Below are 23,704 nucleotides of genomic sequence, written 5' to 3'. Positions count from 1 at the left end.
AAGCATAAATACTAACACTCAATACTATAGATTGATTCGTTACATAGCCCACTAACTCTTATTTTCACTCAGGGAATACACAGAATCACAATTTCACTGTGTAGGGACAAAACAGGCATGAAATCGAAGCAAAACACTAATAATACCGCTCTCACATGTGTCCAATTAGCTATATGGCTTCTGCCTGTTTTGTTTGTCAATGTGTGCGTGTCTATATGTGGTTAAAGTAATGTTTTGTAGTCTGATTGCATTCTCTGCTGGCCTAAAGAACATTCCAATTATCGCCACTGCTTTCACACAGTTGTTTTAATGCATTAGCTCTGGTCCAGATTGAAGGACGCCTTAGACTGATGGATGGATTTGACCAGGCCCCTCCAGTTACTTCAGCATGAGAAATGGCACTAGCCTGGTTGTGTGCGTATATGGAGTGTTTTTGTGTGTCTGTGTGCCCTGTACACCCTATAGGGTGTGGGATTCTGAGAGTGGGAGCAGATGTGGACAGCATGAAGGTAGATACAAGGCCATTTGGGCCTTGGGCCTGCTGGGTGGATGTGGTCCAGAATGGCAGTGACTGTGGCTCTTCTAACCCAAACACAGCAGATTAGAAGCTGATGAGAGAGAGAAGGCTGTGGATGGGAGCCAATGGCTTGTCTCATCTCCTCAACTGTTAGAAAAGGGATTGATGGTTAGCGGGGTAATCTGTGTGTGTGTGTGTGGATGCTCCAGATAGCTGCCTCAGCTAAACACAGAAAGAGGAGAATGTACAGCCAAAGCCAGAAAAAACATAATGAGATCCTTTAGATGCTGGAGCCAAATTTGTGCCAGTAGGAAAAACAGTCACAAATATGGCTCACAATGAAACTTGTTGTTGTTACTTACACAATATCACAAAAATTAGTTTCACTTAAACATTTTATGGTTCTTCTGTAATTCTCTGGTGCTAATTGTTATTGTATTTTTTATTTTTTTTTCCATGGAAGCCCATTTCCGCCACTAAAAAAAATTAAAAAGGTAATTGCGACTTATCTCTCAATTCTCCATTTTTCCCCCTTGCGATTGGGAGTTTACATCTCTCAATTCTGACTTTTTTTTCTTAAAACACATGATACAAACTCGCAATTCTGACATTTTTTTCTCTGAATTGTGAGATATAAACTCACAATTCTGAGAAATTAAGGCAGAGCTGCAAGATATAAACTATTATAAAGATATATATAGATATAAACTATTACTCAGAATTGCAGGATATAAAACTCAATTCAGATTTTTTTCTCTGAATTGTATGATACATACTTGCAATTCTTACTTTTTTTCAGAACTGTATAATACAAACTTGCAATTCTGATATTTTATCTCAGAATTGCATGATATAAACTCAAAATTGCGAGTTATAAAGTCAGAATTGCGAGACAAATTCGCAATTCTGAGGAATAAATTTAGAATTTATATCACGCAATTCTGACTGAATTGCCAGAACTGCAAGAAAAAAAATGTCAGAATTGCGAGATATAAACGTACAATTCTGACTTTTTTCTCACAAATGCAAGTTTTTTCTTGCATTTCTGACAATTCAGTCAGAATTGCGTGATATAAACTCAAAATTGTGAGTTATAAGTCAGAATTGTGAGACAAACTCTGAGAAAAAAATTCTGAGAAAATAATTTCATCCACATTATGACATTTTATCCAAATTTAAACCTGAAATGCTGACATAAAATAACTGGTCAACTTTTTGAGAAGTCATGATTAGTCGAAATTGTCAAAAGCAATCAACAAAAGTCTTAATTTTGACTTTTTATTTTCATAATTTTTACTTTTTGTCTCATAATTTCAGGTTTGTAAGTTAGGACTCACAGTCCAAAAAAATGCTGTCTCGCAATTCTGACTTTATAACTCGCAATAATTCAGAGAAAAAATTCAGAATTGCGAGTTTGTATCATGCAATTCTGAGAAAAAAAGTCAGAAGGTAAAAAGTAATAACCTTTAACCTTTTTTATTGGGCTTCCATAATTTTCACATAGCATCAGTATTTTAGTAAACATTTTTGTTTGTTTGTTTGTTTTGTGAACTTGTGAACATTCTACAAGTTTGTGTATTCTGTAATATTCTAGTGCTTTCTGGAACATTCCAGAATATTGTGGGACTAGTCACAAAAGACAAAAATCATCCCATACACTTCTGAAGTTTTGGATGACTCACTTTTGGTAACCGTTTATGTTAAACTGTTTTTAGCTCAGTATTATGCATGTACCATGCATGTAATTTTTATGCGTGAGTAAAAACATATTAGTTTATATAAAATCAAAATTTAAGTTTTTTGGCTTTTAGTATGAATGTGTTAGCCTTAAGGTTATCTATAAACTTTAAAATGATGACAAAATTCACAATTACAAGATGTAATCATTGAAAACTTACATTCTCTAACTTCCACCAAAATGGATCAGCGATTTTGATGACATCACTCTGCACTTTAGTTTCTCATCAAACTTTCTGTCCAATCAAATGCTCTCTAGAATCCGAAGCGTCCCGCCCCCACACTATAAATAGACGCTGAAACTGCGGAATTTTTACAGAATTTGTATTTTCTGTTCGTTAAATGGCACGTAGTGCACTACAGGGGACAGAGAACGATTCTGGTCCAGAGACACGATAACACAGAGCGGCTCATATGTGCGAGTTGGTGCAGACCATAAAATGTATCAGACCCATTTTAATTCTACATTGAATGCTATATTTTATAGCGATATGGATGAGATTGTGACTGCCGTATGCTGTCAAATATGGCTTTACTGATCTCAACGGCTCTGTCCCAAGCTGTGATATAAACAAAATGTTATTGGATATTTTAAAAGGGGGCGGGGCTGTTTTATATGGCGCGCCCTGTCTTTCTGTTTCAGTTGAAATTACATCAACACACAGAAAAATGCTGCATTTTTCAAAGCACTTTGGTGAATCTTTAATAATTATGTACTTTTAGTATCATAATTTTAACATTAACTCATAATTTCGTCCACATTATGACATTTTATCTAAATTTAAACTTGAAATGCTTGTCAAAAGCAATCAACATGTCTTAATTTTGACTTTTTATTTTCATAATTTTGACTTTTTGTCTCATAATTTCAGGTTTGTATCTAAGTTAGGACTCACAGTCTAAAAAATGCTGGGTTAAAATAAGAAATATAGTCATTTTTAAGTAATAGTTTAGTTAAATAAATCTACCCAGAAGGCTGAGTCAAACATTTAACCCAACCACTGGGTCAAAACTACAAATATAACATGATATAGGCCTATACATTTACTGTGACTCATACTATGAATAATAACATAGATTTTGGTCATACCACCCTGCGGGATAGTATAGAATAACTGGAAAGTGGAGGTAGAGAAAGGAAGAACTAGGATATTAATAACCAAACCTCCATCAACAAGAGCAGCCCTGCTACAGTGTAATGGGTACATATGCTGCACCTCAGCTTTAGCAATAATTAACCATTATTATGCATGTGCGAAAGCACAGTCATTTCTGTTTTAAAAGGTTGCATAGCTTGATCTAATCACATAACAAAAGAGTTTCTCTAAACCATTGTGAACTTTTTTGTTTAAGTCACATGCAAATTCAATTGATATAATAAATGCACGAAGATGCAGCGTGATCAGAATCTGCCTACATGACTTTAAAGAGATCATTAACTGCCTTCCATCATTTTGTTCTATCAGGGGCTTTTCAAGGCAAGGACACTTGAAGATGATCTTCATTCCCTTGATAGGCAGCAGATGGAGGGCTCCAAGGTGGCTCCTCCCCTACTGCAAAGGGTCATCTGATCCATTTGCAATATGAACAGCACTTTTCCAGGAACCTCAGTGAAGTCTCCATGGGAAATGTTGAAAGAAGATGCCCTTGGCATGTGTGTAGTCACAGTTTTGGTACCTTAATTGTTAATGGGCTGATTTAAATCACACTCGCATCAGTAGCTCTCTAGATTGTTTGGAAAGTTTCCACATCATGAAAGCCAGCAGATATGGTTCATAATATGCATTCATAAGAACTCCAGATACAACATGCCCAGGCATCATGGCACCAACTTCTGTGCTTTGTGCCATAACCGTGATCCATGGAGGTAATATGGAAATATAGACCCATGGAGATATAAATTGATGGATGACTATAATCATAACTCCATCAGAAGCACTTTCCTGAGCAGTCTAAGATTTATACAAGCTGTTAGACAAGTGACCATCATGTTAACTAGGATTCTACCAAACTATTATTAGCTTGACAGATTGTCTTACTATATTCAGGTTTTCCAACTACAGCTATACAATCTGGTCCCCAAAATAGAAATATTTGTGGAAAAATGTAGCTCATTATAACGCATTACAGTTATAATTTACACTATATAATAGTGTAATAGTGTTTAAATGTTTTTTTTAAAAAAAAAAAGTTTCTTACACTCACGAAGGCTGCATTTATTTTTTCAAAGATACAGTAAAAACAGTTATAATGTGAAACATTATTATATTTTAAAATAACTGCTTTCTGTTTGAATATTTTTTTTAAAATGTAATTAGGGGTTCAAGCGTATAGCGCTGAAACCCTGTTGTAATTGTCAGAATGGTCACAGATGAGTGATTTCCACATAAAACTGATTCTGCAGACTAAACCATAAGTCGTAGAGACTTGAAACTTGGAGGGATGGTAGTACTCACACCACCTACAACATGACTGAGGCTCACCCCAATCGGACTGACGGGGGCGCTACAGCGATCGAAAGTATGAAATCGCTCATAACTCCTAAACCGTGAGGTGCAGGCTCAAGTGTCTTATGTCATTGAAATTCTTGGCTCACGCTTGACAAAACACAAAATTTAACATTTTTGGGTACTTTGCAGTTTAACTTTCAACTCATCGTGGCAAAGGGATGCTAAACGCTCAAAGGGGGCAGGGCCACTTTTAGTAAAATGCCTATTACTCAAGATGAGATATCTTCGCCAAACTTGGCACACTTATGTTTGAGCGCAAGCTGAGGTCACAGGGGAAAAATCGCATAGATTGGCCACTTGATGGCTCTATAAAAGGGGAAAAACATAAAAAATGGCTATAACTACACAACAATTTGTCCTATCAACATGAAAATTGCTGTGCATGGTCTTGGTCCAAAGTGGCACAAGTGTCTATAGGGACATTTGCGTATCTCAAAATAAACATGGCCACCATTGACTGTTAGTGTGTTTGAGCACTTATTAGACAAGGTTAACGGAGGCCGATCAGAGCAAAACTCTGTGAGCATATTTGAGCTTGAAGGTCTGTGAGATATTGGAAAGAAATCAGCCACTGGGGGGGGCGGTATGACATTTTTTGAGGGCATAAACAAGTGTACATTGTGCGTTTTTTCACACATACGCACAATATTGGTATTGTATGATAGACCTGCTCGTTCCACACAACTTTGCCTCTAGAACCACTGCTGTCAAGCAAACCATTTTTTAAATGATTGAGAAGATGTGAAAAACTTGCTCAGTCTGGAAAAAAAACACTGCAGTGCAATTTTCTGGACTCTCTAGGTCAATAATTATCAGAAATTTACTGAAATTGCTGAAATTTACCCTTTGGGAAGCTATAACGGGGTTCTTTGGAAAATGGGCCTGTCCAAATATACCCAAAAGCCTATAAAGCCTAAAGGAAAACTCACGACTCAAAACTTCACGAAACCCACTGAGCACATGCGATAGGTGATTCTAAACAAGCACGCAAAGTTTCAGGGATACCAGACCACAGCTGGCGCTCTAACGGTTATGAATGTTATTAAAACATCATATTTCTATGGTACTGTAAATCACCTGGATTTGACAAAAAAGCTTTTTTTAATAATTGATTTATGTGGTTACAGGCTTGCTAAATAATATGTAATGTCTTTTTCCTTATGTGCTTAAATACCTAAAGTGCTTGAACCCCAGTAATCACTGTTTGCAGCTATATGTTTTTTCTTTTCTTTTCATTCATTCATTCATTCTTTCTTTCTTTCTTTCTTTCTTTCTTTCTTTCAGAATTCTTTGATGAAGCATCTATTTTGTAACATTATACATATCTTTACTGTTACTTATCAGTTTAATGCATCCTTGCTAAATAAAAGCAGTAATTATTTTCAAAAAGAAGAAAGAAAATCTTATGAACACAACCTTTTGAATGGCAGTTTATATATATTGTTGTTATACACGTGTGAAATTCATTATATTAAAGTATTTCTTTTTCTTCCAGTGTCCTTGTCTTTCGTTGTCCTGAAAAGACTTCACAAATGCAATAGATAGCAAAGCAATATCTTTGATAGTACGTTTTATAAAGGAATATTGTTGTCATTCATTCAATTACTATTCATATTTCAGCACTGATCTGTATTAACGTGGCCGTGGTTTGTTTTCTTACACTTCAGAGAACTGAAGTGCTTCTCTCTGTGCTTCGACCTTGTGGTAATTTACAGGCTTGTTAACAGGGAGTTCCTTTGCACTAAGAAGCTTTTCATTTTAAAGCAACCAGCACATTTTAATGTTGGTACCCCACAATTATGGACAGGAAGGGCTCCCAGTTTTCCACATTATGAGCTGCGTTAAAGCAGAATCAGCTGGGCTTAGGCTGCCAGCTCTATTTTGGGGGCTGGTTTTTCATGATCAAATCTGAGTTGGCTCACTGCCTCTTTCTTTTCAGCTCATTCTGTGAGCATTACACCATTACAACTGTCAATCATTTCCCAGCATAAAAGGCTTCATTTGAAAGGCTCAATGAAAATCTCATATCTTACATGAAACAGCCTTGATTTATGTCTTTCCTTTGCTCTCTCTGAGAGGCGTAACGGTCCTGCATGGCTCAGATACAGCCTTTCAACATGCAGGCAGAGACACAGGAAATTTGTATGTTGTTTTTTCTGTCTCATGTTTTTCCTCCGTCAGTATCTGCCAACAGCAGGTGGGAGGAACAAACTGCAAAAGAGGGCCGTAATGGTGCAAAGTGCCTGACTCAAAATTGAGAGGGATGAAGGGGTTTTATGTGTTTTTACCCAGAGTGCCCCACAGACACGCCCTCTCTAACCATTTTCAAGCTTGAGGGGGTCTAAGTGAGGCTAAGATGGAAAGAAAAAGAATAAATTGCAGGAACTTAAATCCTCAAAGGCCACCTCAAATGTATCTACTTCTATTTTTAACACTGATGGCAGTCTGCAAGGCCCCAAACTCCCTCACTGTGACTTTATCTTGGTCAGTTTATTTCTCATAAATTTGCTTTATATCTCAATTTCTGACTCTATGATGGTGTGATTTTTGTCTACATTGTGACTTTATATCATACCATTGAGACTTAATATCTCACAATGTCACTTTACATCTCACAATTTGACTTCTTTTGATTACCGAATACCATACAATATGTACATATATTCATTTCCATATAAGAAATATATTGTTTTATGAGGTAAAAGCATATATTACCTATTGATTCATTTTTCCAGTTTAACGATTTTAAAAATATTTAACACAGTTAACACAGCGGCGGAGCTAGGGTTGGCCACCCCACTCACAACTGCTGCTTCTGTCTCTTTTTTCTTGACAAGAAGTGCATTTATTTAGTCACAGAACATCTTTACAACCACATCAAACAGGAGACTTTCCAGACATGCACTCCAAGTTCATTTCAGCACCAGGCGCTAGTCAAACGAGTATGGGAAATTTACTGTTCCTATCAGCCATTATCCTGTGCTTATAGCATGCCCACTTCAATTGCATGCACAAATGCGGTGGTGGCGCTGTAGCCTGTATCATTTCATATTAAAGCACAAATGAAACTACGAGCATGCGTGTCAGATCTGCGTAACATTCAGCTGCGGCAGCTCTTAAAGTAATAGCAGCCAAATAACCTAATAACCCTGCTGCTATGATGTCTATTAATGAGAGAACAAAAGAAAAAAAACTTCAGTAACAAAGGAAACCAATAACTTTTGTAGCTTTAAGGATTCATCTATATACAGTGTAGTATTTAGTGTTTGATAACTTTATTCAATTTATATGTATTTCTGTACTTGCTGAAGGACACAGTAAATAATAGGTTTATGTGAAGATTGTTTTAAGATTACTTAAATTAAAAGTTTTTGTTGTTTTTTTTAAGTCCAATGTTAAAATTGATAGCTCTCAATTGCACTGTAATGTTGAATGTCTATAGTCAATATAGCCAGTGATACTCACCTTCAGTCATAAAAAAAAAAAAAATAATTTAACAAATATTAAAAATGTACTGTCTTTGTTGTTTCTGTATTAATTTGAAGATTTAATGTGAAATTATTGCAATAAAAAAGTATATTTTAAAAATATAATGTTAGATGTTAATCAATAAATTAATTTCAGAAAAAAATGTATGATTAATTAGTTATTTAACTAATTAATTAGTTAACTCATGATTAAATTAGTTATTTTTTTAATCAGTTGACAATACAAATATATACTGTGTATAGATAGATAGATAGATAGATTTTGATATATGTTGTTTCAATAAAGATTAACAAAAGATATTATTTATATATGTATATATTTTAAAAAAATAGATAATATATTATATATTAAAAAAATATATAAGATTAAAAAATATAAATATAACATTTTTTTGATATATGGTTGCTACATATAATGCCATATAAAGATGATCATACAGATATTATTAAGATATGTATATACAAATTTAATATGGGGACCCTATATATAATTTTTATACTTATATCTATTGCTAAAGAATGTACGTATGTGGAAATTATATATTGTCTTATCTATAACATATGACAATATTCATCCTGATCTATAGCACAAAATATGTCATATTACATTTCCCTATGTGGAGACCCATAATATCCCATAATATGACTTTATTTGACTTTACATATCGTGATGTCATATCCCATGACTTTATTTGAATTTATTTTTCATAATTTTAACTTTATCTTGTGCCTGTAACTTTAAGTTTCTTAACTTTTTTTCTCTTAACTTTAGTAACTTCCCTCTATTTTATCTCTTAAATGTCTTTATTCAATTATTTATTTATATATGTATGGATTTATTTATTTCCCAGAAATTCTCTCAGTATCTACTACCGAAAGAATAAAACAATTTCAATATTTTTTCTTTGAAAAATCAGTTAAAAGATCAGTTGTATGTTTTGAAGCTTAGTACGAAGTCCAGTAGTTGAATACATTTAAATATTAACACTTTACAATAAGGTTCATTAGTTAACATTAATTAACTACTTAATAATGCATTATTAAAATCACAAGTTGTGTTTGTTAACATTAGTTAATGCACTGTGAATTAACATGAACTAACAATGAACAACTGTTTTTTTGTCAACTAAGATTAATAAATAGTGTAATAAATGCATTGTTCATAGTTTGTTCATGTTAGTTAATATAAATTACACCTTATTGTAAAGTGTTACCATTTAAACATCATTCAGCTAAAATATTTGACTATTTAGAGGCCTGATGTTGAACTTGTTATTATGAGGCCATGTGACTGAGAAGAGACACTGTATTAGGTCTGAAGCATGAAGATATATTCCATGTTTATTCCTAGCACAATTCTCTGGTGTGTTTTTAGCTGAAAATGTAGCTGCAGTTATTGTCTGTGTATTGTCGCTCCCTATGTTTGTCCGCTATGGCCTGTAGTCATTAAATTAACCCTCAGCAGCTCTCTATTCACAGTAATGCGGGAAAGTGCATGGCAAGAGGGAATCAGGTTTGGGTCTAGAGAAAAAAAATGATCCCCCAAAAGCCCAGGGCCATCTCCGCCCCTGATGTGAGGGGAGTGGTCCAGGCTTGTTTTGGCAGGGTTGAGCAGTTGACAGGCTGACTCTCATGCATGCTGCTGACAGAGAGGAAGAAATGCAGCTTCTCAGGTTTGTGCCAGGCAATGGAGGCCAACAACCAAACAGCTGTGATGCTCCTTTCAAAAGCCCGGACTCTACAGCCAGACTGCATGTTCAGATCATGGCCCTGTTTCCCAGTAGCACCAGGTGCACCTAGAAATAGTCTTCCTTGAAGGACATGGAAAGTGTGTGAGTTGAGAGTTGAAGTCTCTGTTTATAAAGTGGTTGTAAATGGGGCAAAATCCGATGAGTCAAACCAAATATTTTATAATGAATATGATTCAGTGTTCTTTTTTTGATTTCTCTGATGTTTGTGGTTTTAGATTAAGGCTGCATCAGATGGTCCTGATTAACCAATGGTTACCAGCTGTTTGCTCAAAGGATTTAAAAGATTTAGGCTGTAAAACACTGATGCAATGTAACATCTATAGAGACAAATCCTGATAGTTTCAGGTTTAGATTTTTATTGTAGTTCTGAAACATACGTCCCTAAAAACAAGTCGATTTGTTTATTTGTTAACAAAATATTTGTTCACCAATTATTTATTTGACCCATATAATTAAAATCTTTTCATTTGTATAGATACAACAGATCAAAAGAGATAGTTCAACCAAAAATGAAAATTACTCCACTATTTACTCACCCTCAAGCCACTCTTGGTGTATATGACTTTCTTCTTTCAGACGAATACAATCTGAGTTATATTAAAAAATGCCCTGGCGCTTCCAAACTTACTCCAATAAAGTGCATCCATGGATATTTTTCATACAGAAAACGCATTGATACATTTGAGAAAACCTTTATTAACCCCCCAGAGCTATGTGGAGTACTTTTTGTAATGGATAGATGCACTTCATTGGACTTCAAAATCTCAACACCCATTCACTGTCATTATAAAGCCTGGAAGAGCGAGGACATTTTTTTTTTTTATATAACTATAATTATATTCGTCTGAAAGAAGAAAGTCATATACACCTAGGATGGTCTGAGGGTGAGTAAATCATGGGGTAATTTTCATTTTTAGGTGAGCTATACCTTTAAATCGATAGAAGTGACAGTAAAGACTTAAGATCTTTAATTATATTTTAAAGTATAAATGGGTTATTCTATAATTGTGGGTACATCTCATTTCCGTATATTTTTAATATATTTTCAGCACTATAAAGCTGCAATGGTTAATTTTCTAGTACACAATTATAATTTTCCCAGTCACACTACTATATGTTGAAAAAGCCATATCTTTTGTTCAAAAATGATGTTCGTATCACATACAACCCTGGGATTCAGCTGTTTGATTTTGTAAAGTTGCTCATTCTACTCTGCATTTAAGCATGGAAATTACTTTAAATATGAATTAATTTTATAGTTTTGCCTTCAGTTAGATTGGGTTATCAAGACATTTGGGTGTGTGCCTCACAAATAAGTGTTTATTGTGATATAACCGAAAAAACATTGTCAGCTAAGTTAGTCACAAGAAAACCCCTCTCAAAAAGGAGTGGTTTGTCCCATTCTCGCATAATTTGCACAGTATGATGATATTTTTCGTCTAGAAGCACATGGATGAAACACTAGAAGTTATGTTCTCTCTCTTTCCCCTAATATTGGTTAAACTAGCAAACCTGTGTCAAGAGTTGATTAATTGACTGTCAACAGTGTTGCACAAGTGTTATTACTGCAAATTTTAACAAGACACTTTAACTAAAAAATATGTTTTATGAAAATATATTTCTAAACATACCATATGCTCAGTAGTTCTAGTCTTCCATGTTGAGTGTAGGCCCAAAACACTAAAAATGTCAACTAAGTTACCTGTCAACTGTGTTACCCAGTAAAGGTAACATGATGCACAGTAGTAAACATAGATGGTATTTTATGCACATATTTCTACAGATCACCTTTATTTATATAGCACTTTATACAATATAGATTGTTTCAAAGCAGCTAAGTGAAGGTCATGTTTGGGAAAAAAGAAAAAAAAAAAAAATCTTCACATTGTCAAATTCTAAATGTACCCCTAATTATAGAATGACCCAAATATTTTTGATTCAATAAATGCAGAAAGAAATAAAATAAAATCACACAAAAATCACAATTCAGAGCTGAATTGTATGCCTCACCCCAGTTTAGATGCGCACTTGTATGGTGTATAATGAACTAATTTCCCATAAGTAAAGCATAGCTATTCATCTCTCTCAGGGTAAAACTATAAGCCAAGCAGAATAACATGCATACATCAACAGTATTACCCAAGTATATCATTTATTGAACTGTTTTCAAATGGTCAATACAAACTACATTAGCCCATTAGCCCAACAGTTGAGCTCATTGCGTGTCAGGGCAATTCGTCAAGCATAATATCATTTCAGGGGAATATTTTGTGTAATTATGTAACAATTTATTATTTGACCTATTTGTATATGACAAGGCTTTAACATACATTTAATTTGACAAATATGCTTGGGATTAAATATGATTTTAGAAGACACTGAGAAATTGCCCCCCAGTTGCTGTATGTATCCAGTGATTTAGCCCGGCTGTGGTCAAAAAAAGTGCTGTAATCTCCAAAACCCTCAGCCCACCCAGTGAATGCTCTGTAAGGAATGCTTCTGTCCAAGGCTGCTAGTAATTAACCAGCATTTATTGTGAGATTTATACAGTGTGGTTGCTTTATTTTTAACTCTCTCAAGTTCATCCATACACTGCTGACATGATATAACAGCTGGGTTCGGCTAAAGCTATGACTTTGCACATAGGGTAGCTGGAGAGTAATTGAGGGGTAATGTAAAGTTTAATAAACACACTAAGTGATCTTGAACTCCCTTTGTTCCGGTTCCAACATTAGTTCCCACAAAATTCCCACGTGGAAAAAACAACCACACAGTTATATAACGCTCTGCGTTAGATTATCGTCTTTACGAGGGCCTATGGATGCCTTTGAGAAGGTTTTGCTAATGAGGCATATTCACTTAATTACTTATTTGTAGATGTTTAAATTAGGTGTTTTAATAAGTGTTTACTCTTTTTGGATGTGTTTGTGTTTGGTTGTTTTACTCCAATGAACCACAGAGGATACAAATTGTCTTTTTTAAAACAGAATCAACAGAAAAACTACAAATTGGTCACAATGCATTATGTTTATTAAAGATAACAATTTGCATAAGTACTTGCCCTCTGTAGGTCAGTATTTAGTAAATGCTTATTACAGATAGTGGATGGGCTACTATTGGGCCACAGTTTTTCCTATTGGTTTTTTGCAGAGCTGCTCAAAAGTTGTGCTTTTGATTATATGTTTGGATAATGCCAAACATGTTTAGTCTAATGTCTAAAAATGTATAAAACACACTTTACGGTGGCTGCTTTCTGGCAAACCAAAGCTGAGATGTCAAACAGTATGGCATCTTGTTCACATTGGGTTTCTTTTTGCCACGTTCCAGTAAAGCTGTAACTCATTCAAAGATGTCACTGGCCTCTAGTGTCCTCCTTGCATGATCTTTCAGTTTTTGATGGCAACTTGATCTTGATAAATTTACAACTGTGCCATACTCTTTCAGTTTATTAATTATAGATTTAAAGAAGTCCACTTCCAGAACAAAAAATGACAGATAATGTACTCACCCCTTGTCATCCAAGATGTTCATGTCTTTCTTTTTTTTCAGCCATAAAGAAATTATGTTTTTTGAGGGAAACTTTTCAGGATTTTTCTCCATATAACTCAATTTATGAGTTGATTTTTGCACGTTTTAATATGTCTCTAGTCATAAAGCTTTTTTGGTGGATGCTGAGGCTTTTTTAGGTTGAATAGAATCTGCGACCTCTGAGCCAGTTTGTTTGCTGCCTTCAATGGCTTCAATGTGCTGTATTTTCCACTAACTGGCAACCCAGGATGTCGAAATACTATTGGCTAAACTTGCCAAACATGCACCCCAGCAAAGGTTATTCACTCCCCCCACCTTCAATCCCTGCCAGACCTGGGACCCGAACCTGCAACCTTTCAGTTACAAGCCAGACTCCCTAACCATTAGGCCGCAGCTGCTTCACTGTGATTCATTTTTGTCTAAAAAAAAAAAAGTTTTCATCAGTGTTCCAGCCTAAACCACCAAATTTACTGAATTATTACCAGATATTAAAACACACACACACACACACACACTTTACATGTTAAAATAAATAACTATAACAGATTTGGTCATCATGGGAGACCAAGTTGAAAATCTGAACCTAAAAACATTATTGTCTGTAAAAGTCTGTGAAGCTACAGGGTACCTCAGCAGTCAACAGCATCTAGTCCCGCTCCAGTGTGAGTGACTCACATCATCAATCAGTCCGGAGACGGCTAATGAAATATCCAGCGGAGGGTGGAGAAGGTTTGCCTTGTTGTAACGCAGAGCCTCAGGACAAATGAAAGGAAAACAACATTACCAATGAAATCTCAGAAACCACCATTCCTCTGACAAGCTGGAACAATAAAAGCTTTCCTCAAACATGTGAAATTCATCAAACGGAGGGGAAATATTTCTCCTCCCGACATTAATCTAGGAGGTTTTGTTCTTATTATTCATCATTAATTTTGGCGAGGTATTGCCAAGCTAACACATCTCCCTGAGTAAATGAAATATGTCTGAAGAGTTCATTTGTATTAATGAGAGGTTGTAGCTCCTGTTCGCTGCCCTTTATAACTTCCATGCTTTGAGGGCTTTAAAAGAGCCTTCATATTGTCCCCAAAGCGCCACCTGCGCACACAGAGGGCAAACAGACACTGATTCGGTGGCACGGAGAGGCCCGACAGGGCAGAAAGATAGCAGCTAAAGTGCTTATTTCCTCAGTCTCTTTATCCTTTCCAGCACGGTGAGATATTGACAGAAAGTCAGTTAACTCTAGCCAGTGGCAGCTGCATGGGTTTTGCATAATTAATTATTTATACCAAGCCAGACACAGTAATTACCATCCAGATGAATATGATATTCTAATCAGCCACGCTTTAATTTTAATTGCCCTCCAGCATCTAACTGTCAGCGGTGGCCCGGCGTGATGAAGTGAAGACTCACCGAAGTCTATTAGACATCTGCCTGAAGACCAGTGGCTGCGCTAGCCGCTATTTCTGCCGAAATCAATACAGCTAGCTTGTACGTTAGCATACGTACGTGTGTGCGATCTCATCCATCTCGTTATAGATTGGTATTTCTGTCACAAATGTAAACCAGCAAGAAGATTTCAAGGAATGATGTTCATCTGGTGCGGTTTGTTTTGGACTGCTTTAGATTGTGGCGCTTTACAATAATATCCCAGTGACAGATGGTCTGTGCGAAGTATTAGCCAAACTCATATGGCAGCCAATGTATGTAGACAGAACACTGGAGGATTATTGGATTCGCTCATTCGAGGACAGTATGGTAATTCATGCTGTGTCTGATATGAACTTTATCTTCTTCTTCTGAAACAGAGCTGAAATGCTATCATGAGTCTTCAGCTATTCATGAATGCCCGTTGTGTCACTTCCTGTTCTCGAGTTATTTGATTTTTCTGTAAAGCTGTTGGTTCGACAATGTGGTTGCGGAATAAAAAATGTGACTATGACTCATACTGACAGAGATGCCAAGCGGTGGCCTCAACCTCCTTGTCAGTTGAACTAGATATGATGCCAGCAGTACTTGACCATATGACATGGGATGTAGTGAAAAAATATGTCCAAATCTATTTTTTGAGGCATGTTCTGTCTACTAAGATCCTTTCAGCTGGTTGATTTGTAAAGGCATGGAATGGAAATGTATGGAAATGTAATTGCAGATATTCAAAAATGAGTTGCTTACAAGTTAAAATTCCAGATGGGCAAATCAGCTAAGCATTTCTTACTGGTAAAAATATAATTTTCCTTATCAGTTATTATTGTTACTGCTTTTGCTGGTAAAAATCTAAATTCATAATATCAATATTTATATTTTCATTTGTTGAAATGTTAATTCTTGATTTGTAAGTGATTTGTAAGTGTGTTTTAGCATGTTAAATTCGGCATTTCTGATATCTGAAAATGGATTTCATTTATGAATAAAATGAAGAGTAACTTATATATGAATATAGATATGTAAAATGGCTTTTTCAGTCATAATAATCACATTACATGTGTCAGAAATGAACATTGTAATGAGTCAAAGCATATTATTGATATAAAAATGCATTTTTACTTATAGTAATTCAAGTGATCTTAAGAATAGACATTTGCACTAGTAAACATTGATATAAAAAAAAAATTTTTATGATGCACATACATTTCGTACATTGAATATTTAACTAGTCAGAAACTGCTATCTAACTGTATTTAAAAGGCAGATAATAGTGAAGTTGCAGCTATCAATAATTACATTTCTGCTGGTTTGCTAGTAGTACAAACATTTATATTTTTGCAAGTGATTCATTTTTTAATTTTTAAAAGGACAGTTCACCCAAAAATGAAAATTCTGTCATTAATTACTCCCCCTTATGTCGTTCATTTTCAGAATGCAAATTAAGATATTTTTGATGAAAAAAAAGGTAGTAAGGACATTGTTAAAATAGGCAATGTGTTATGAAGCTATGATTACTAAGAATACTTTCTGTGAGCAAAGAAAACAAAAATAAAGACTTTATTCAACAATTTTCAACAACTATTTTATCCGTGTCCTGTTTGGGCCTTGAATGTGTCAGTTACTTTGCTATCTATACAGGGTCAAAAAGCTCTCAGATTTCATCAAAAATATCTTAATTTGTGTTTTGAAGATGAACGAAGGTCTTACGGATTTGGAACAACAGTGTATTTAATGACCAAATTAAATTTTTGGGGTGAACTATCCCTTTAAGAATTCACATTTTTTTCTTAGTGGAAATGTAATTATTGATGTCAAGAATGATCGTTTTAACTAGTTAAAATGAGATTTTCATCCTGACAATGATTAAAAATCATACCTGGGTTTCCTGGGTCTGCGCTCACAACAAGCGGGCGTGCAATACGTTAATCTTTCATGTTGAAGTCAACGTTAAATATCTTAGGATTCGTTTTAAAAATGACTCGTTTCAATGATTCAGAGTCGACCTCTATACACGGTGCACTTTCGACTGAAAACTTTTACAGGATGTTTTCATTCACTTAGAGCTGTGTTACACTGCATGAAAGGTAATTTTCAAAAATCCATAATAGGGGCAATTTAAGAATGGCATGTGACAGACTAGATGAAAGATGTGAAAGAATTATAAATGTCCAGTATTTTTGTAAACTCACAACTTTCTGTAACTGATACATCATTTGTATAATAGTTTATCTCAAACATGTTTTTGGTAAATTTCAGTGGTAAACTCTCTGGCTGTCTTAACTTTTTCAAGCTGTTTGCCAAATTATTGTGCTTTCATTTAGTTCCATTTACCAGATGCTTTTCCTCCAAAGTAACGATAGGTTGGAGCAATCTGGTGCTTTGCTCAAGTGTACAATGTTGATAATAATGGACCCATAACTCATAATGTGCAGTTCCTGTAGCTCAGCTGGTAGAACATGATGGTAGCAACACCAATTTCATAGGTTTGATTCCCTGAGAACACACTTACTGATTAAACGTGAACCTTAAATGCACTGTAATATCCCTTTAGACGAAAATCTACTATTTGCCAAACACATAATTGTAAATGTCCACAGGTAATGTAATGTTTTCCCTACCCGAGCAAAACCTCAACCATTATGTTACCACACTACCCTAGAATGCTCATCCTCTGAGAATGCAACACACTTGACCTTGTCTTTCCTGGAATCTTCCTCTCATGTGATTATTTCTGTATCTCCTTCCCACCGCCTGTCCTTTTTACCGCAGCTTCTTCACTCATCAATCCACAGTCACCTTCACATTAAGTCTTTGTACCCTTTCACCCATCACCCTCACCTTAGTGATTACCTTACTTCCACCATATTGATGGGTTCTCAGAAATGACAGCGTGATGGAAACATCAAACCTAAACATTACCCTCAAATCACTTGACATCCCCTCCTCTGCAGTTCTCAGTAACATCTTGCTGCTCTTTTTCTTGGTTTTAAAGAGGACATCAGATGCAAAATTCACTTTTACATGGTGTTTACATAAAAATGTGTCTTAGCAGTGTATGACACAACCACCCTACAATGTTAAAAATCCATTTACTCCTTTTGTTTTAATCCCCAAAATACTTAAACACTCTCAATTATCAAGTCGTTTTGATTTTCTGAGCAGTATGACATCATACTTATCAAGCCCCACCCACGATTGTCGACGGACTGTCCTATATTAGCATATTCTGTCCCCAGAAAATTGTACGCTGTCTGCCATTTTCTCCACTCTCGAGCAGCTGTAGCAACAACAGTGTTTCTTAAGCAATGCAGGTGTTTTGTATTTGGATGTAAAAGCAAACATAAGAGTCTTAAAGGAGAAGTCCACTTCCAGAACAACAATTTACAGATTTACAATGTACTCACCCCCTTGTCATCCATGATGTTCATGTCATTCTTTCTTCAGTCGTAAAGAAATTACGTTTTTTTGAGGAAAACATTTCAGCATTTTTCTCCATATAATGGACTGATATGGTGCCCCGAGTTTGAATTTCCAAAATGCAGATTAAATGCGGCTTCAAATGATCCCAAATGCGGCTGTAAATGATCCCAGCCAAGAAAGAAGGGTCTTATCTAGCGAAACAATTGGTTATTTTCATATTTTCATATTTTCAATACAATTTATATACTTTTTAATGTCAAACACTCATGTCTTGCTCTCCCTGAACTCTGTGTATTCTGGTTCAAGACAGTTAGGTTATGTCGAAAAACTCTGATCGTATTTTCTCCCTCAACTTCAAAATCGTCCCATATCGCTGTTTTACCTTTTTTGTTAAGGGTGTTCGATCTTCTTTGCATGTTCACTTTGCAAAGACTTCTGCAGTGATGTAGGATGATTTTGAAATGATTTTTGAAGTTGAGGGAGAAAATATGATCAGATTTTTTTGACATACCCTAACTGTCTTGAGCCAGAATACACAGAGTTCAGGGAGAGCAAGACAAGACGAATGTTTGAGATTAAAAAGTATTTAAATTGTATTTTTTTAATGAAAATAACCAATCTTTTCGCTAGATAAGACTCTTCTTCCTCAGCTGGGATTGTTTACAACTGCATTTGGGATTGTTTAAACCCGCATTTTAACTGCAATTTGGAAGTTCAAACTTGGGGCACCATAGCGGTCCATTATATGGAGAAAAATCCTGAAATGTTTTCCTCAAAAAACACAATTTCTTTACAACTGAAGAAAGAAAGACGTGAACATCTTGGATGGCAAGGGGGTGAGTACATTATTTGTAAATTGTTGTTCTGGAAGTGGACTTCTCCTTCAATATTCTCCCAACATCAGAGCCAGTGAGGATGCAGTGGATTCGTTTTGTGTTTGTCTGTAACGCGCCCCCGAATACACAAAAAAATGGAAGAGAGGGGCGGGGTGAGCAGTAGCTCATTAGCATTTAAAAAGACATGCACAGGTCACTGTAAGCAGAGCTGTTTTTGACTAGGGGGTTTTTTTTTTTTTTCTTTTTTGACTTTTTTGAATTTTAACCAAAGTATGTTGCAGACATTTCATGAAGACCCTAAAGAATCATACTAACTTGTGGAAAATGGGCGTCCGATGTCCCCTTTAAAACAAATTGTACTTCAATGTCCATAGAAAAGCTAATTAAATGAGCAGTTTGTATGCTATTGGATTTGACACAGTTTCACAAAATAAATTCTTAATCATAACTGTGTGGAAAAAAGAAAATCTGCCCCTTTTCTCGTTATATTGTAACAGACTGAAAGAAATCAGAAATGTTCATGATTTATGGCAGTGGACTTTTAAAAGTGTGAACCAAAAAACTAAAACGTTGAACTCTGCTATAGTGAGGAATCATCTCGTTATTCTGTGTAACCACATGAAAACGCTTGAAGAAAAAAATGTTTCAGGTTGTTTGAAAGGAGGCAGCGGTGAGATTGAGTGTGCTAGCTATTGATCTTCTGCAGTAGTTCCCACTGATGGCGAACACAAAGTTGTGTGGATGACTGAAGTTTCAGCTGTTTGAGTTTTGTTAAAGCATCTTCCACACTTTCAGTCCGCAGGAACAAAGACAGAGCCAAACTCAGTGGTAATCCTGCCTCCAAGGCTTGAGCGCAGAGGTCAGGAGGAAGCCGATGAAATCTCGACTAGAGTTAAGGAAGGTGGTATAGCTGTATAGGTAGGAAACAGTAAAGTTTTTTGTCACCTGGGAGGAATGTAATGAGAAGGAGCTGTCATTCATTCAGCGAGCCTAGAATTAAGGCAGGAAGGGAAGACTTTGCGGGGAGTCTCATTGTCTGATTACGTGTAGCATGGCAAGATGTTTTAGTTATAGAGAAACTTCTCCCCTTGTGAAAAGAGCTTTAGTATATATTCCACTCTAATGAAAGCAATACGTGTTATTCTACTCTGATATGACTTACAAATGTCAGTGAGAGTCTCAACTGTGTGGATCATTTTTGTAACTAAAATTGTTATGTCGGATTTCATTTAGTATGACTGAACAGTCATACAGTCTTTGATAATGTAATTTTTTACATCACCTGAAGTATCTAGCACTTCATTATGTTTCTCAGTGTGTTCGCTGAGTCTGATTGAAGTTCGCATTGCCCTCATTAGAGCTCTGCTGCAGTAACCTTGCAATCCACCTCATTAATGGTGATTCATTTTCATCCATGTTATCTGAAAGATCTGAATTGCAAAGATGACTCATAAAACCTCAGTGCGAACTTAATTTGTGATCAAACAACCTCATGGGACTATGAAAGCATGACTTGTTTCTGAGAAAATCTTGAGGTCTTTGGTATAATTGTGAATTTGGTATGAATCGCGCACTGTAGTGCATTCATTTGCGGTTATGATTTTTGTAGACAGCAAGCATAGTTAAAGTTTATTGACTCATATGATTGTATTTCACATATGTAAATATCAAACATGTTGTAATTAGCATTTCAAAAACATCACAAAGCTACTATAAATATCTTGCTAATAAACAACAGTATCACTGCAACAAAAATGACTGCACTGTTGGGTTTTTAAACAGAAAATCAATGTTGAAATATCAATGTGCATTTCCTGGAGGGAAAATAACAGTACTTGCAAGGCAGGAAAATAAACGTGTTAAAGTTTTAGGTACAGTGAGTTTGTTTCTTCAACTTTGTTTACTTTGTTTCAGAGGCTGATTTCTATTAAAAACAGCAGATTTTAACCTTTTTCTGTTCTATAATGAGAACTTTAAAACTTTTTTACTATCCTTAGGGGTGAGCAATATGTCCAAAATCTTATATCACAACATGAGTATTTTATTTCACAGTAACAGTATATATCACAATATTTATTTTGCTTTAAATAAGGTCTTTATGAAGAGTTTTAATACCTACTACTAGCCTAAATTAAGTTTTAATACCTAATACTAGCCTAAATTAAAAAAAAAAAAAAAAAAAAAAAAAAAAAAAAAACTCAATGAACTCAATGAACACAAGTAAACAGTCAGCATTTAAATAAGAATAACAAAATAAATACAAGCAATAGGACAACAACAACAAAAAAAAAAACTATAGTACAACAAATAAATAAGAAATGTTATATGCATTGTATGAAGTAATCAAATTTGTAAAACACTGCATATTCTGTGTAAATTAAATATATATATTTCTTCTTATTCAGGTGATTATTCAAGAGCTGTGACAGATTTTCTCTCTTTTGTCGTTTGATTAACATGAATGACAGTCAGCAGGAAAATTAGACTGCTGTCACTTTAAGAGCTGCCCAGATCCAATATACTGTTACACGTGTTTCTTTCTCAGCTGTTTGCCTTCACTTAAAATGTAAAGTACTGTCACATTTGTGACTGAAAACTACTGCGTGCGACTATGAAAAATATTTAGGAGCACCAGTGCGACTGACCCAATCAGTATATTTGTGTTCAGGCTGAGGAGAGCTTCAAAGGTTTCTATGTGTTTTTGCAACATTGAGTAATGTATCACAGACATATCTCACAAATCCTTTCATAAACAAAGTGTAGAGAGAGTGTAAATAAGAGATTCTCCATTCAAACACAGCAGCGTTTTGTTTATGAATCAAAGTGCGTTTTTAAACTAATCTAATGAGTCAATGATTCAATTTCACATTCATAAAGAGAGTCACTTGCTTTATTCCTGAATCGGCCGTTCGAACGAATCAAATGAATGAATGATTCAGTGATTAAATCAGCAACTTGCCGCCACCTACTGGCAGTTTAATTTTAAAGTATCTTTTCAGTTATTTAAATCATTTAATATTTCTATATTTAAAATGTTATATTTAAAACATTAATCTCAACATGAATTTATGAATTTGATTGCACTTATGCCACCTCTGATCCTCATTAAACATGAAAATATACCTACAACACTAAAAATAAAGGTGTTTCACAATGCCATAGAAGAAACTTTTTTGTCTAAATGGTTCCATGAAGAACCTTAAACATCTGAAGAACTTTTTTTGTCTAAATGGTTCCATGAAGAACCTTAAACATCTGAAGAACCTTTCTTTTTTTTTTTTTTTGTTTTTTTTTGTTTTTTTTGTGGTGAAAGCAGGTTCTTCAGATCATAAAAAGGTAAGAACAAGATGGTTCTTTAAAGAACCTTTGACTGAATGGTTCTTTGTGGAACCAAAATGGTTCTTCTATGGCATCGCTGTGAAGAACCTTTTAAAGCACCTTTATTTTTTAAAAAGTGAAGCCACTTTTGTGTTCTTCTGTGCCACCTCTATAGTACAAATTAATTTTGTTAATACTAATTTCATTTGATTGGTAACTTATTCTTATTCTACTTGTTCTTATTCTGTTGTTTTAATTACAAATTTTAAAAAGCTTATAAAATATAAGTTTATGCTTTTAATAAAGTTAAAAAAATGTAAAAACAAAAAGGTAAAAACAAAATTCCCCTGTAAATCACTTTAAGGAGTCAAATATCACCTCGTAATGGGAGAGCAAATTTTTGATCAGGTTTTTTAATTATTGATTAGAAAGTGCTACTAAAATTTTGACTGTGCTTCTAAAAAGAAAAGTAAGCATAGAGCCCACACAAGTGTGTGTATTTAACTGCTCAGGGCCTATAAAGCGGCAAAAATAGCTCTGTCACCATCTTCATGTGAACACGCCTTTTGGCGCTCAGAAACGGTCTCTCAGATAGCGTATGAATATTGCAAAATTAGTTCTCTTTCACTGCTGATTGCATTTTAATGGCTTAAAATCATTTGTTATTAAACCGCAATGCATAGTCGGCACCGATAGCCTTGTGGGCAGTGTGCCGATATATATAGCACAGTTGCGCTTCGGGTGTCCCGAGTTCGAGTTCCACCTCGTGGACCTTTCCTGACCCTGTCCCCCCCTCTCTGTCCCAATCACTTCCTGTCATATCGCCACTGTCCTTTCAAGAAAAATGCAAAAACACCAAATAAAAAACGCAATTCATAAAAGCACATGCAAACAATAGGTTTTTGTGAGTACTTCATGTGAGTGAGTAACCGCGATAGAGACGATAGTCCAAAATCTCTACCGTTGACAAATTTATGTTATGTTTTGAATACTCAGCTTGCAAGTCAATCACAACCAACAGATAGAAACCCTAATGATGAAATTATCTACACACCAAAGGCTGAATGTTAAGTAGATCAGGCTGAACAACTTGCAGAAGTTTTGAAAAACGCCTAAACAGAGTGTTTGAGAAAAATCAATACAGTACTGCCCTGCAAGCGCTGTAATAAAAAAA

Source organism: Labeo rohita, chromosome 17, assembly GCF_022985175.1.
Source record: "Labeo rohita strain BAU-BD-2019 chromosome 17, IGBB_LRoh.1.0, whole genome shotgun sequence".
Classification (NCBI taxonomy): Eukaryota; Metazoa; Chordata; class Actinopteri; order Cypriniformes; family Cyprinidae; genus Labeo; species Labeo rohita.
Note: the sequence above shows the minus strand (reverse complement) of the source record.